Source organism: Polypterus senegalus, chromosome 13 (assembly GCF_016835505.1).
Source record: "Polypterus senegalus isolate Bchr_013 chromosome 13, ASM1683550v1, whole genome shotgun sequence".
In the NCBI taxonomy this organism is placed as follows: domain Eukaryota; kingdom Metazoa; phylum Chordata; class Cladistia; order Polypteriformes; family Polypteridae; genus Polypterus; species Polypterus senegalus.
Window position 1 is genome coordinate 85095088 of NC_053166.1, and position 13708 is coordinate 85108795.

Sequence of the window (13708 nt, forward strand, 5' to 3'; positions counted from 1 at the left end):
CTCATGTTGTATAATCCACATGTCCATTATCCATTCGTGTGCATATCTGCATGATTTTTTTTCTAAAATTATTATTAATGCTTACTTCTGGAAAACCCAGTGTACAAGATAAAAAAGGAAAGATTTATTCCCATAATACTGTTATTTGAATGAAAGACAGGACTCTTGATCAATGAATGAGGGGGAGAAGTGGACTGTAGTGCGCCTTGCTAAGTAGACAGTAACACTCAAGATAATGTAACTACTTATTGACTTTTCCTTTTGTTTAAATAGTTATGAGGGGTGCTTAACCTTAAGATGTTGAAGGTGGTGCCAATAAAAGCTCTTACTGAAGCCCTGATCCACATGATGAAAAAAAAATAATCTGGACAAGATATTATTGTAATTACATAATATATTACATATAATTAAAATGATGACCTATATCATACATACAGCATGAATAGCCATTCTGTGAATGTAAACTAGTTGGTTTGTCACATACCTCAGATTTTTGTAGCAAAGCAGCTGAAGGTACTGACAAACATCACAGTCTATAAATCAGTTAGCGTGAATAGTTGTAAAACTGCAGATAGAAGCAAGCATTTTAATTTATCAAAATACAAACTGGACATACGTTTATGATCTTTGTAGCAGTGCAGACTTTGGAGATTGCTTACACTGATTATTATAATCTGTTATTACGTGAAGTCATATTATTGTATTTGTAAGTTAGTTTTTGCATTGTGCAGAAGTTCATTTCATATAGACGGCATTCGTACCAGTTTTGCCCACAATCTATATGTAGGCTTATTAGATTGACAAATGTGTACACTAATATTTGTATTATATATTTGTTTATATACAAATTATCCTTTTTTTAATTAATTCAGACTGCAAGATTCTTACAACATGCTAGACTATACTACATTCTTGCTACTTACATGAGATGTCTTTTATTATGCCTGGTGAGTCCAAGGCCTTAAATGATTGAGCATTAACATTAACTAGTCTCGACTTACCTTATCCTCAGAGATGATTCTCTATGGGGTTAGCCTCAGATCTCTTCTGCTTTCTATGTTAAACTATTAGGGCATTGGGAACCTTTCTTCATATGTTTAGGGAATGCCACACTGTTGCTGCATTTTAGTCTAATGTTGCTACTGTACGTTTATGTCTTCTGTCTTTTTTATTGACATGCCCAGATCTGTTAATTTATAAATATTTTTCGTCACTAGACATAACCCCCTTCTCTCTCATTTATATACAACAAATGCAATTTTCTGTTGTGACAATTGCTGTCTATTCTGACCTCCTGTTGAAAATCACCTGACTCTCTCTTAACGCTTGGAAGGCATCTTTTCTCACTCTGACCTAATTAGAGCAGCTAGGATTAATGAAGCATATGGGACAAATGTTGCCAAATGGCATCATTTGGCACATACAGCACAGCACCAAATAACTGGCTCTCATTGCTGATAACTGCAGTAGTGTCCCATGAGGCATAGGGTCTGCTGGGCCAGCAGTGCCTCTTCACTTCAACTGTATGTCAGACCAGGCATCTTGATCCTCACACAATTAGATTACAACACAAAGGAATATGGTGGTGACAGGGGGCTTTGGGAGTGCATCAGAGTTTTTATTTTATTTATCTTTTTTACAATGTTTCTGTAAATATTTTTATTAGGATAATTTATATTGTAGATCTGTGTTCTCAATAAACACTTGCTCTCAAAACAAAAAATGAAAAAAACATGAACTAGTCTCAAGTTGATGTCACTGTGCCCTGTGAAGGATTCTATATTAAATAATTGTTTGATTAACTGATGATTAGTTGTGGTCCTTTATTTTAGGTATCAAATAATTTAAATCAATGTTTTTAAATTATTTCCCCTAAGGGTCTTTTTTATTATTGATAGGTTTCTTTAATAGTGACACCATGCTTGGGGTTAATGTACTGCTTAATTTAATCAGGTAGTAAATACCATGCAATTATGTCAGATCTAGGACTGTACCTGAGAGAAAATGTTATGACTTTTTTCACAGTTACCACACAGTAGCAGGTGTTTCAATTTACTAGTTTTCTAGAAACGTCTATACACACACAGTCAGGTATTCCCAAAAAGCAGGACAAATCACCAAAAGAGTATTGTATACCTTGTGACTATACACAGAAACCGCAGTTTTCACAGAAAAATGTGCAGATTCTGCTCAGGTAAGGCATTCACACAAGAATAAAAAGTTTTTTTTTTATTTTCTGATTCAGGTTACATGAAAGTTAAAAATACAGTGACTGCCTACAAAATAGTGTATACCTTTTTTTATAAGAAATTTTCGCATGATCTTTACATGAAACTTTTCTCTGCCTTGATCAGTGCACACTCCTTTTAGACACTCATGTCATGTGTTTACAGCCTCAATATTTTATCTTAGAATTCATATTTAGCCTTCTACAGCTCAAGTATATTTTCAATGGACTTCATACATACATACATCTGGCTATAAAAGGGTTTTCTGTGTTGTACACCCTTTAAACTTTGATAACGAAGTTCCAGTGCCAAACTATTTTATTGTGGTATTTGCTGATTCACTATGTAACAAATTTTTATTTTTATTTTGTTCCTGGGTACAAAGTGTGTTTTCCTAACCTGTTATGCCTAAAAAAAATAGAAAATAGCTGTTGTTCCACAAAAACTTTGCTTTTGTGATCAGGACAATGATATTTTGAAATTTGTCTGTTTTCGAGAAAATGCTCGATTCGCATTCAATACTGAGTAGTCTTCTAGAATATTCTTGAACTGTTAGAATTGTCCAGAAGTTTCTAGAATTTTCCAGAAATATCTAGAACTTTCAAGAAACTTTTAGAACTTTCTAGAACGTTCTCGGACTATCCAATAGTAGTCATACAAGTATAAAAGCACAGGTGACTCGAACCAACATTTCGGTTTATATTATTTTTTTGATTTGATTTAGATGGCATCAAGAGGTTGCTTGCACCCAGCAGACTACGTCTGTGGACAATTTATAAAGACAAGAGCGAGAAAGTATTCCATGAAAGCATGTCGTAAGATGTGTGAGGCCTACAAGGCATACTTCGGCATGCCTGTCGGGGATCAAGACAAGCCCTGGGCACCTCATTTCGCATGCGAATATTGCAAGAAAACTCTTGAAGGTTGGTACAGGGGAGGAAAGGGAGCCATGAAGTTTGCTATCCCGCAAATTTGGCGGCAACTGACTGACCACTCAAGCAACTGCTACTTCTGCATGGTGGATCCTACTAAACATCGCACTGGCAAGAATGCACCTCAAATAGTTTATCCAGACATTCCTTCTTCCATTGCCCCAGTACCACACTGCCCCGAGCTGCCCGTTCCCACTTCTCTGAAGAGGGATCAGCCATCTTCAGGAGACAGCAGCAAGTCAGACAGCGAGGAAGATATTGCAGATCCAGATTGCGGTTTCACAGATGCGGCTGAGTAGAGAAGGCCATACTTCCCTAACCAGAAATACATCAACGATCTGATCAGAGACCTTGGTCTTACCAAGTCCAATGCTGAGCTTCTGACATCCAGGCTTAAACAGTGGAACTTGTTGGATGAAAGCGTGCAAGTCACAATTCAGAGAAAGTGTTACCAAACATTTTCCAACTTCTTCAGTCGGCAAGATGGGCTGTGCTTCTGCAACAATGTGGCCGGTCTATTCAAGGCTATAGGTATCACCTGTAACCCGAGTGAATGCCGCCTATTCATAGACAGTTCATCCCGGAGCCTCAAAGCCGTGCTGCTTCACAATGGAAACAACTACCCGACTCTCCCTATGGCTCACACTGTGCATCTCAAAGAGGACTACACCAGTGTCAAGATGTTGCTGAGTGCCTTGAAGTATGACGACTATGGATGGGAGGTCATCAGAGACTTCAAAATGGTATCATTCCTAATGGGCCTTCAAGGAGGTTTCATGAAATTTCCTTGTTTCCTTTGCCTCTGGGACAGCCGTGACACTAAGGCGCACTATCACAGAAAGGACTGGACACAGCGGACCGAGCTCTCTGGGGGGAAGAGCAACTTCAAGTGGGAGCCACTGATAGAACCTCAGGAGGTGCTGATGCCACCACAGCACATCAAGTTAGGCCTCATCAAGCAATTTGTCACAGCTCTTGACAAGGAGTCAGCAGCTTTCAAGTACCTCCAAGATCTCTTTCCAAAGCTGTCCGAGGCAAAGGTCAAGGCTGGTATCTTCGTCGGACTGCAGATCAAGAAGATCATAGAATGTGACAAATTCGCCAAGCTGCTGAACAGGACGGAGAAAATGTCTTGGAACAGTTTCGTTGCAGTGGTTCACGGCTTCCTGGGTAATCACAAGGCTGAAAACTATGTGCAGTTGATTCTGACTCCAAAATGGGATGCAGAATGTCTCTCAAAGTCCATATCCTTGACGCTCATCTTGACAAATTCAAGGAGAACATGGGAGCTTACTCAGAGGAACAAGGCGAGCGATTTCATCAGGATATACTGGACTTTGAACGTCGTTACCAAGGAAAGTATAACGAAAACATGATAGGGGACTACATTTGGGGGCTTCTTCGAGAAAGCGTTTTGCAGTACAGTCGCAAATCTAGAAAATCTACTCATTTCTGAACCTTTTTGAGTGGTTTTGACTGTCTTTGTATATTTACCATGCAAGTGTTGTTCTATATCAGACCACATGAAAGGAAAGATAAAAATTTCCTTGTTTTGTCACTATAAATACAAAATTTTCTGGGCTGTGGTCATAAAACCAAAGTTTGTGCTGAATGTAGTTGTTTTTCCATAGGCTTTAGACATAAGCAGTTGAAATATAACTCTTGGAAGCCAGGAACAAAACTTGTGTTACATAGTGTATTGGTCTTTTCAATTTACAGAAAGCATTTCAGGCCTGCTAGAAATTTAAAAAAAAAAAACCTCTTTCAATTAAACCCTGTATACTGCACAAATATTAACACACTCAAACGCTGATTTTTCAAACAAAGTCTCTTTGTTAATTATGGGAAAAAAGGTTTAAGTTCATTTACACAGTCTGAGGACTACTGTATGTACAGTTTTCCCAGATGATCATCCCTCTTATATCAACAGTCACCAAAAGATATGGAATTACATCCAAGTAATAATTCCACTGCGCCCTGTACACACGACATTACTACTACAGTACAATTTTTTAAATGGAATTCAAAAATACAGACAGTAAAATACTGTAGCAGATGATCTGCACTTGCATTTTTCTGAGGTCTTCATATGTGAGGAAGTAGATAATCCCCAGTGATAAAATGGGTACTAAGAAGGTAGTGAGTGATTTGGAAATTACAGAGGGTGAAGTACTGCTTAGATTAAATAGGCTGAAATCAAACAAATCACCAGGAACAGATAATATTCTCAAGTTCTTAAGATTTTAGCTGGTACATATAATAGCCCTTGACACATATTTTTAGGAAGTCACTGCACACTGGAGAAATTCCAAAGGACTGGAAAATGGCAAATATTATCCTTCTATATAAAAAGAGTGATCAGATAGATCCAAGTAACTATAGGCAAGTAAGCTTAACGTGCATCACAGGAAAATTAACGGAAGGAATTATTAAGGTAAAAACTGAGCAGCACTTGGCCGGATCAGATGTTTCACTGACCAATCAGCATGGGGTCAGAAGAGAGAGGTCATGTTTAACTAACATACTGGAATTCTATGAGGAAACAACAAAAGTATATGATCAAAAGTGAAGCATGTGATATTATTTATTTGGGCTTTCAGAAAACATTTGATAAATAGACACATGAGAAGTTGGGCATCAAATTAAAAGAAGTGGGAATTCAGGGTGTGGTGTGTAGATGGGTGCAGAATTGGTGTAGATACAGGAAGTAGAGGGTGATGGTACAAGGAACCTTATCAGAATTGGATATTAACTCTTTCAGAGCTGATGTCGACTTTTGTCAAAAGGAGGAGTTGATGATGGTAATCAACTGTAAACCGTGTCAAAACAAACCATTATGTTTTAGTTGGACTCTCGTTGCTAGAAGGAAAGTTAGCTTCATTGGTTTGAGTGAGATTTTCTGCACTCGTATGAGTAGTAAAGTGCAAACAAGAGCAAAAATGGCACTGACATAATGGCGAGAGATCAAAGCGAATGCATAAAGCAAAATACTCCATGGATGAAGTTTTGCCTATTATCTCTAAACTGGACTATGACTTGCTGGACTCCGATTTTGATAAATGTGATCGAAAATGAATATGAGGTTCTGACTTGAGTTGACACACCTACAGCAATGTTTCCAGGAGGACTGCCACTTAACAGTGGTAAGAGGGAGAAATCAGATGGCAATGCACTGCGACCGTGACCGCTGCTGCTGCTGCCGCCGCCCCAGCCACGTGACTACAGCCGGGCAGCAAGTCTGCCGCACATTCTTGGCAAACTGGCAGCCGCAGCATGCAGCAACAGACATTTTTATGTTGATCTCTGTTTGAAACCACTGCTTTTCAGAAACTATGTTTTTCGGAAAAAATATTCAGCCCTCAAAGAGTTAAGAGTGGTGTCCCTCAGGGGTAATTGCTAGGGCTGCTGCAATTTCTAATATATATATATATATATAAATGATGTTGATAGTAACAAGCAGTATGAACACCTGATCAGCTGAACTGTCTTAAACCAAGGCAAGTTTACTTTCAGTTATGACCTCAGCAGCTAGCTGAACATTCTGAGGCTGGCTCTATTATCACCCCTCATGGTCTAAATGGAACACTAACTTGTCAAAAAAGACCCCACAAATAATCTCATAAGTCACAGACTCCCAAAAGTCTATCACAGTAACAAATCCATCATAATCTTCTGGTGGATGTTATATTTCACTTATACTTATACTAATATCAAATAACAAGTAAGAATTAAACATTTCTCTATCGCCTATCTACAGGCATGCAAACCACCCAAAATGTACTGAGTTACCAGGCATACAGGCATTTTAAATACTGCCATTTTATGAAGGTTCATCACAATGTGATGCCTGGGTTGGCCACAGCTGGCATCTCTTGGATGGACTAGTGCAATGAGGACACACAAAGAAGTATTGATGGTACAGAAAGTGCATACTGAAGTTTATTTTAACAAGCAGTGTCCAAAGAAGGAAATGAAGTGCTAAGCAGTCCATCTTCTTTAAATAAATAAATAATCCATAATAAAAAAAAACATGGGAAATAAAACCAGTCATCAGAAAGTAAAGAAATATTCCAAACAAGGAATTGAAACTAAGGTTAAAGCCAGTAAGGTTTACTAAGGCAAATAAGGTTTTTACTCCTGTGAGCCACAGTGCCTTGCTGCTTCCTGTCTTTGCCCCGTTCACCCATCAGGTCTCGACAGTGGGGCTGAGAAACCAACATGAACAGTCAACTGCATCTCAGCCAACTCAGTTCTTCATTGCTAGACCGCCTAGGTCTGACTCCATCGTCCCAACTCCATCCTTCTGGCATCCAAATGATGATTCTCAAAGCCCTTTGGCTGCTCCTGCTTCCTGGATACTTAACAGAAGCAACTGTATCCTAATAACTCCATTCCTCTCGCTCATAAGAGAGCCAGCTTCTGACCACAATACCTCTTGTCCTTTGCATCTGCTTTTCTACTTTCATACATCTTTCTTTTTCAAACCTTTCTCTTCCAGCCTAGGCCTACACTGCCAGAAAATGCACATGTAAAAACTAGACAAAAAACTTTAAATGGGAGTTGTTTTGCTTTTATTTAGCAAAAAAATCTGCCAATGGTGTAAGCAAAATATACTTTACAACATTTCTTAAGGTAAACTAAATAATTGTAAATATAATTTTTTAAGAAGTCAGTAATTCTTACAATAAGTTAAACTAGATTTATTGTCATGATAGAAATACTTTTCAATTGCATAGATTTCAATATTTGCGTTGTACTGTGGCTCCTTTATAATCTGTGTGTGCAGGTACTTTAATTAACGACCTGTGGGGTGTCAATGAGGAAACTGTAATATTCCAATAACCAGTCGGAATACTTTCTCAATTGTGAATTTATTTTAATCTTATTGGAAATGACAGGTGTTACGTCACTCTTACAACTCTTGAGTTGACTTAACAGCGTTGAGCCTTTCTGCAAAAGAAAACACAAGGTCCCTTGCTGCCCGGTCTGCCTAATTAACTGCCTGATTAATAATACAACACCTCCCCCCTTAAATTGATTCTAACCTTTTTTAAAAAAACAAACATAATAATACCAATGAACAAGAACAATATCCATAATAATAATATGAATAATCGTCATTTATCCACTTCTGGTGCTCTATCTAGTATATTGGCTTTGCTAACCTCCTGTAGAACTAAAATAATCCTGTTTATATTCAAAAGTAATCTTTTAAATAAGATGTTTTCCTCAGTCAAACAGGATATCTTTGGAATGATGGAACTGTCTCTGCCCTGTCTGTGTACTCCAACTGTAGGCCACTGGACACATCTTTAGATTCTGGCATAGTAAGGGGTTTAATTACTGAGCTGTCTTGTACCTGTTCTGTTCTCTGACGATCCTCTGCCAACAGCACCAAGAAGTCATCTTGTTGAACTGGCTGTAGTGCCCCAGGTTGGTCATAACTGGGACAGATGTGGTCTTGGTGTCATTTGACAACCTGCCCATTCTCTGTCTCCACCCTCCAAGAAATAGGACCATTCTGATTGACCACAGCCCCATGCATCCAACGTTCCCTGATGACTGGAAATTCTGAATATTGACAGGCTGTCCCACTGAGAATGTCCTCTTCTTTGCATGACTGTCATGGCGACTCTTCATGTTTACTTGCTTCTCTGCCACTCTTTCCCCCAGACTCAGACTAACTAAGTCCAAATGTGTCTGTAGTTGCCGCCTCATTAATAACTCACCAGGGGATATGCCTGTGGTCGTCTGTGGTGTTGTCCTATAGCGTAACAAGAACCATGCTAGTCTAGTTTCAAGTGTCCCACTTGTTAACTTTTGCAGGCCTTCTTTAACTGTCCGGACTGCTCTTTCGGCTAGACCGTTTGATGGTGATAAGGGGCTGATGTTACATGTCTAATGCCATTCATTTTTAAAAAATAGTTAATTTCAGCACTAACAAAACTGCTTCCATTGTCCGTTACTACAACTCTTGGTAAGCCATGCATGGCAAAAATGTTTCGTAAGTTTTCCATAGTGGCCAACAATGTGATGGATTGCATTGGGTGGGCCTCTATCCATTTTGAATGTGCATCTACACAAATCAATGGCATCTTACCCATCACTGGTCCACAAAAATCCATATGAAGACGAGCCCATGGTTGTTCAGGCCACTTCCAAGGATGAAGCAGGGCTCCTGCAGGAGAAGCCTGATTTTCTTGACAACTGACACATTCACAAACTGCAGGCTCTATTTCTTTATCCATATTTGGCCACCAAAGGTAACTGCGAGCCAGTGCTTTTGTACGATTAATGCCCGGGTGTGCTTAATGTAACTCTTTAATTAATGTCTTTCTACCCTGTGGAGGTATTACAACCCTGCTCCCTCACAGTATGCAGCCATCCACCACACTCATCTCTGCTTTCCTGTGAATATAGGTTTGCCAAGTTAGCTCAACAGGTTTATTTGGCCAGTTCCCTTTGAGCACCCACTGATAAACCACTGACAATAACGGGTCTCGTTGTGTCCAAGTCTTAATCTGGTATGCACCAACTGGAGTGCTGTCCATATGCTCCAACAGCCTGATGACTTCCTCAGTTTGTGGGGTTTCTTCACTCTCTCCACCTTGTGGAAGGCGACTCAAAGCATCAGCATTAGCATGTTGTATTCCTTCTTTATACATTAAAGTATATTCATAAGAAGCTAGAGTCAATGCCCAGCGCTGAATGCGTGCTGCTGCTAACTTTGGGACCCCCTTCTGTTCCCCAAACAGTCCTATCAAGGGCTAGTGATCTGTCACAATTACAAATGATTTGCCATAAAGGTACTGATGGAACTTATTCAGGCCAAAGATTATGACTAATGCTTCTTTTTCAAGTTGTGAATAACCCCTCTCAGCTTATGTCACTGTACGAGACATATAACCGATGGGTCTTTCTATTCCATCTTCCCACCTGTGGGAGAGGACTGCTCCCACCCCATAAGGTGAAGCGTCACAAGACAGGTACAGTTCCCTCCCCTCCTCAAAATGAACTAATAACTGATCAGACTGTAATGCTTCTTTGGCTTTCTGAAAAGCCCTCTCTTCCATAGCAGTCCAACACCATTTAGTTTCCTTCGCATCATTCTATGAAAGGGTTCCAAGGTGGTAACCATACTTGGTAAAAATCTATGATAATAATTAAGTAACCCCAAAAATGCTTTACACTGTGTATGATTACTAGGTTGTGGTGCTTTCTTAATGGCTGCTACTTTATCTGGTACAGGGTGTATGCCGTGGTGATCAACTTTATATCCCAGGTAAACAACTTCTGGTGCCATGAAAAAACATTTGTCTTTACGTACTCTTAGTACTGGTGTTCAAGATGACATTTATTGTCCTTTCCCGTAATCAAAATATCATCAATTCGTACTACTACCTGAGGGATGCCTTGTAGAATATTTTCTACTAGCCAAGCCGCAGCGTACCATACGCCGCATAATCAGGCCGGTTTTTAAATGATTTTTAAGCACAGGGAGAACATTAACATTTGAAAAATCAGTAATGTAATAAATCATCAAGAAAAAGAACATTGTAACAATGTACGGAACGAACCAACACACAATCGTCCGTGACTGAAAACTGGCGGACCGCCATCGCACCTTCTCCTCCCAGACGGAGGGATGGGGGTGGACGGCGCTCAGGTGCGGAGGGTGGAACGGGAGGAGAGGAGAAGGATGTCCATTCCGCTCACTCCGTCATGCTAGTCTGCTGATTTCTCGTTCAGAATGCACTGCCTGCTCATGTGCCCACCTCGCACGCGGTCGTAAGTCGTAACCGAAAACTCGGTTTTTAAAGACTGCTTACTTCATTGTGTTTTAACCTCAGTTGTAAAGGATTGTTTTAAGGATCCCATGGGATACCCCTCGCAAACCGTTTTACATGCTGCATATGGCGATTCACCTCCGCGAGAAACATGCCTCTATGAACAGTCAACGTGGCTCGGAGGTGCATGTGGCCTCTATGACAGACGTATATAAATGACGCCATTTTTTCTGTGTCGTCGCGTCCGAGTTGGTGGGCGTGGTTCTGCGAGTTGTTGTCATATCCAATGGTCTTAGAGTTGGTGGTCGTGGCTCCTTCCTGCGTGCGCCATAGGTGTCTTACTTGTCGGCGGCTTAGTGAATCCATGCCCCTTCCGGTGTGCTTTCCATGGGTGTCTTGCCTTAGTGAATTATATATATAGATAGTACACTGAAATATCCCAGGACTGGATGACACTCCATATGGGAGTCGCTTATAATGAAACAATCCTTTATGTGTATTAATTGTTGTGAACTTGCAGGACCCTGGCTCTAACACTAATTGTTGATAGGCCTGGGAGAGGTCTAATTTTGTAAACTTCTGACCACCTCCTAACTTTGCCAATAAGTCCTCTGTTTTGGGAATTGGATAATTATCCAGTCTGGAAAATCGGTTCACAGTGAGCTTGTAATCGCCACATATGCAAGTTCTATCAGCTTTTACTACAGGTACTATTGGCGCAGCCCACTCTGAAAAACATACAGGTTTTATAATACCCTCACTCTGAAGTCTCTGTAATTCTTTTTCCACTTTGTCTTTCAAACTGTACAGCAATGGACGGGCTTTGAAGAATCTAGGCTGAACCTCCTCATCCACATACATTTTTGCCTCTGTCCCCACCAGTGTTCCTAGTCCCTCCTTGAATACCATTCTGTGTCTTTCCAACACTGACTCCAAAATCTCAGGGGCAATATATACTCTGTATATTTCACCCCAGTTGAGGCTAATCTCTCTCAACCAGTCTCGGCCCATGAGATTTGCCCCGTTACCTCTCACATTCAACAGTGGCAATTCCTTCTGCTGTTCTTTGAATTTGACTTGAGCCCGTAGTCTGCCTAACACAGGAACCAAATCTCCAGTATATGTCCGTAATCTTCCTGCAGTTCGACAGCTCCCAGTTGTCTGCCAGCCTCTTCACTCAGTATGGTGACCGATGCACCTGTGTCAATTTCCATTTCAATGTTTTTTTGCCCATTTATTTCTAGTGTGACTTTATATGGTGAAACTTTGTTGTTTGTTAGTTGTTAGTATGCCTTTTCATCCTCACTTCCCTTCTTTTCATCTTCCAGAAAATTAGCTGTATTATCCTTTCTGGTCAACTTATTTTCTAGTTTATCATTGTGTTGCGCACTGATTAAACATTTCCTCACTAAGTGCCCCCTCTTGTGACACCAATTGCATACTGCAGTTATGAAACGGCACTGAACACTATTGTGCTTGCCCCTGCAATGAAAACAGGAAACACTGTCCTTCTCCTTGGTCTGAGCAGCATGGAGTTTATGCACTTTAATGTCTCCTGTACTTACAATCTGCAGCTGCTGTTGTAACACCACAACATCTTTGTCCCAAGCTAACATAGTCAGTGCAATTTCCATGGCCTTTTTCAATGGAAGTTCCATTTCTGCAAGTAACGGATGTTGCATTCGATCATCGTTTATGCCACATACCAGTCTATCTCGTATCATGTCCTCCAGATTGCCACCAAACTCACAAAACTCAGATGCCCTTCACAATTCGGCTACAAAACCTGACACCGACTGGTCTGAGTTCCTCGCTTCGAAATTTGTATCTTCGAACAATCACTCTGGGTTTGGGGGCAAAATGATCCATAAGTAAAGTCAAATTTGAGGAAATGTGAGTTCGGACGGTTTGGAGGGCTGGCATAAGTCTCTTAAAAGTCCGTACACTTTACCGCCAAATGCACTTAGAAATATTGCTCTCCTTTTGCTGTCGGCGATGTCATTGGCCTCAAAGTAATATTCCAGTCGTTCTATATATTGTTGCCAGACATCCATCTCTGGATCACACTCAGTAATTTTCCCATATGTCGCCATTACCCACTATAATAGTATCTCCTAAGGTTCGACCACCTCGTCGCCAGTGTAATATTCCAATAACCAGTCGGAATACTTTCTCAATTGTGAATTTATTATTTTAAACTTATTGGAAATGACAGGTGTTATGTCAAGTCACTCCTACAAGTCATGAGTTGACTTAACAGCGCTGAGCCTTTCTGCAAAACAAAACACAAGGTCCCTTGCTGCCGGTCTGCCTAATTAACTGCCTGATCTATACTAATAAAAGGCAAAGCCCTGACTGACTCACTCACTCACTCACTCACTCACTCGTCACTAATTTTCCAACTTCCCGTGTAGGTAGAAAGCTGAAATTTGGCAGACTCATTCCTTACCGCTTACTTACAAAAGTTGGGCAGGTTTCATTTCAAAATTCTACGCGTAATGGTCATAACTAGAACATATTTTCCTCCATATACTGTAATAGAATGCAGCTCAATAGCCGTGGGAGGTGGAGTTTCATATTAAAGCATTTAACCAATCACATTTAAGCCATCATTTGTTGCCAGGCAGAGAGGCTTTCACAATCTGTTGTGGAGGCACTCTAACACAGAATAAATGTCGATTAACCTGTTGCTTCAACCAATCAGATTTTGAGTTGGTGTCAATAGGGCCCTCTAGCAGGCGTACGGCAACGTCACCGTATT

The 13708-nt window shown here is 40.3% G+C and overlaps 1 pseudogene; it reads right to left on the bottom strand.

The window, feature by feature from the left end:
• Positions 1 to 8500: 8500 nt before the first annotated feature.
• Positions 8501 to 13040, bottom strand: LOC120543313 (annotated as a pseudogene).
• Between the last annotated feature and the right edge of the window lie 668 nt (positions 13041 to 13708).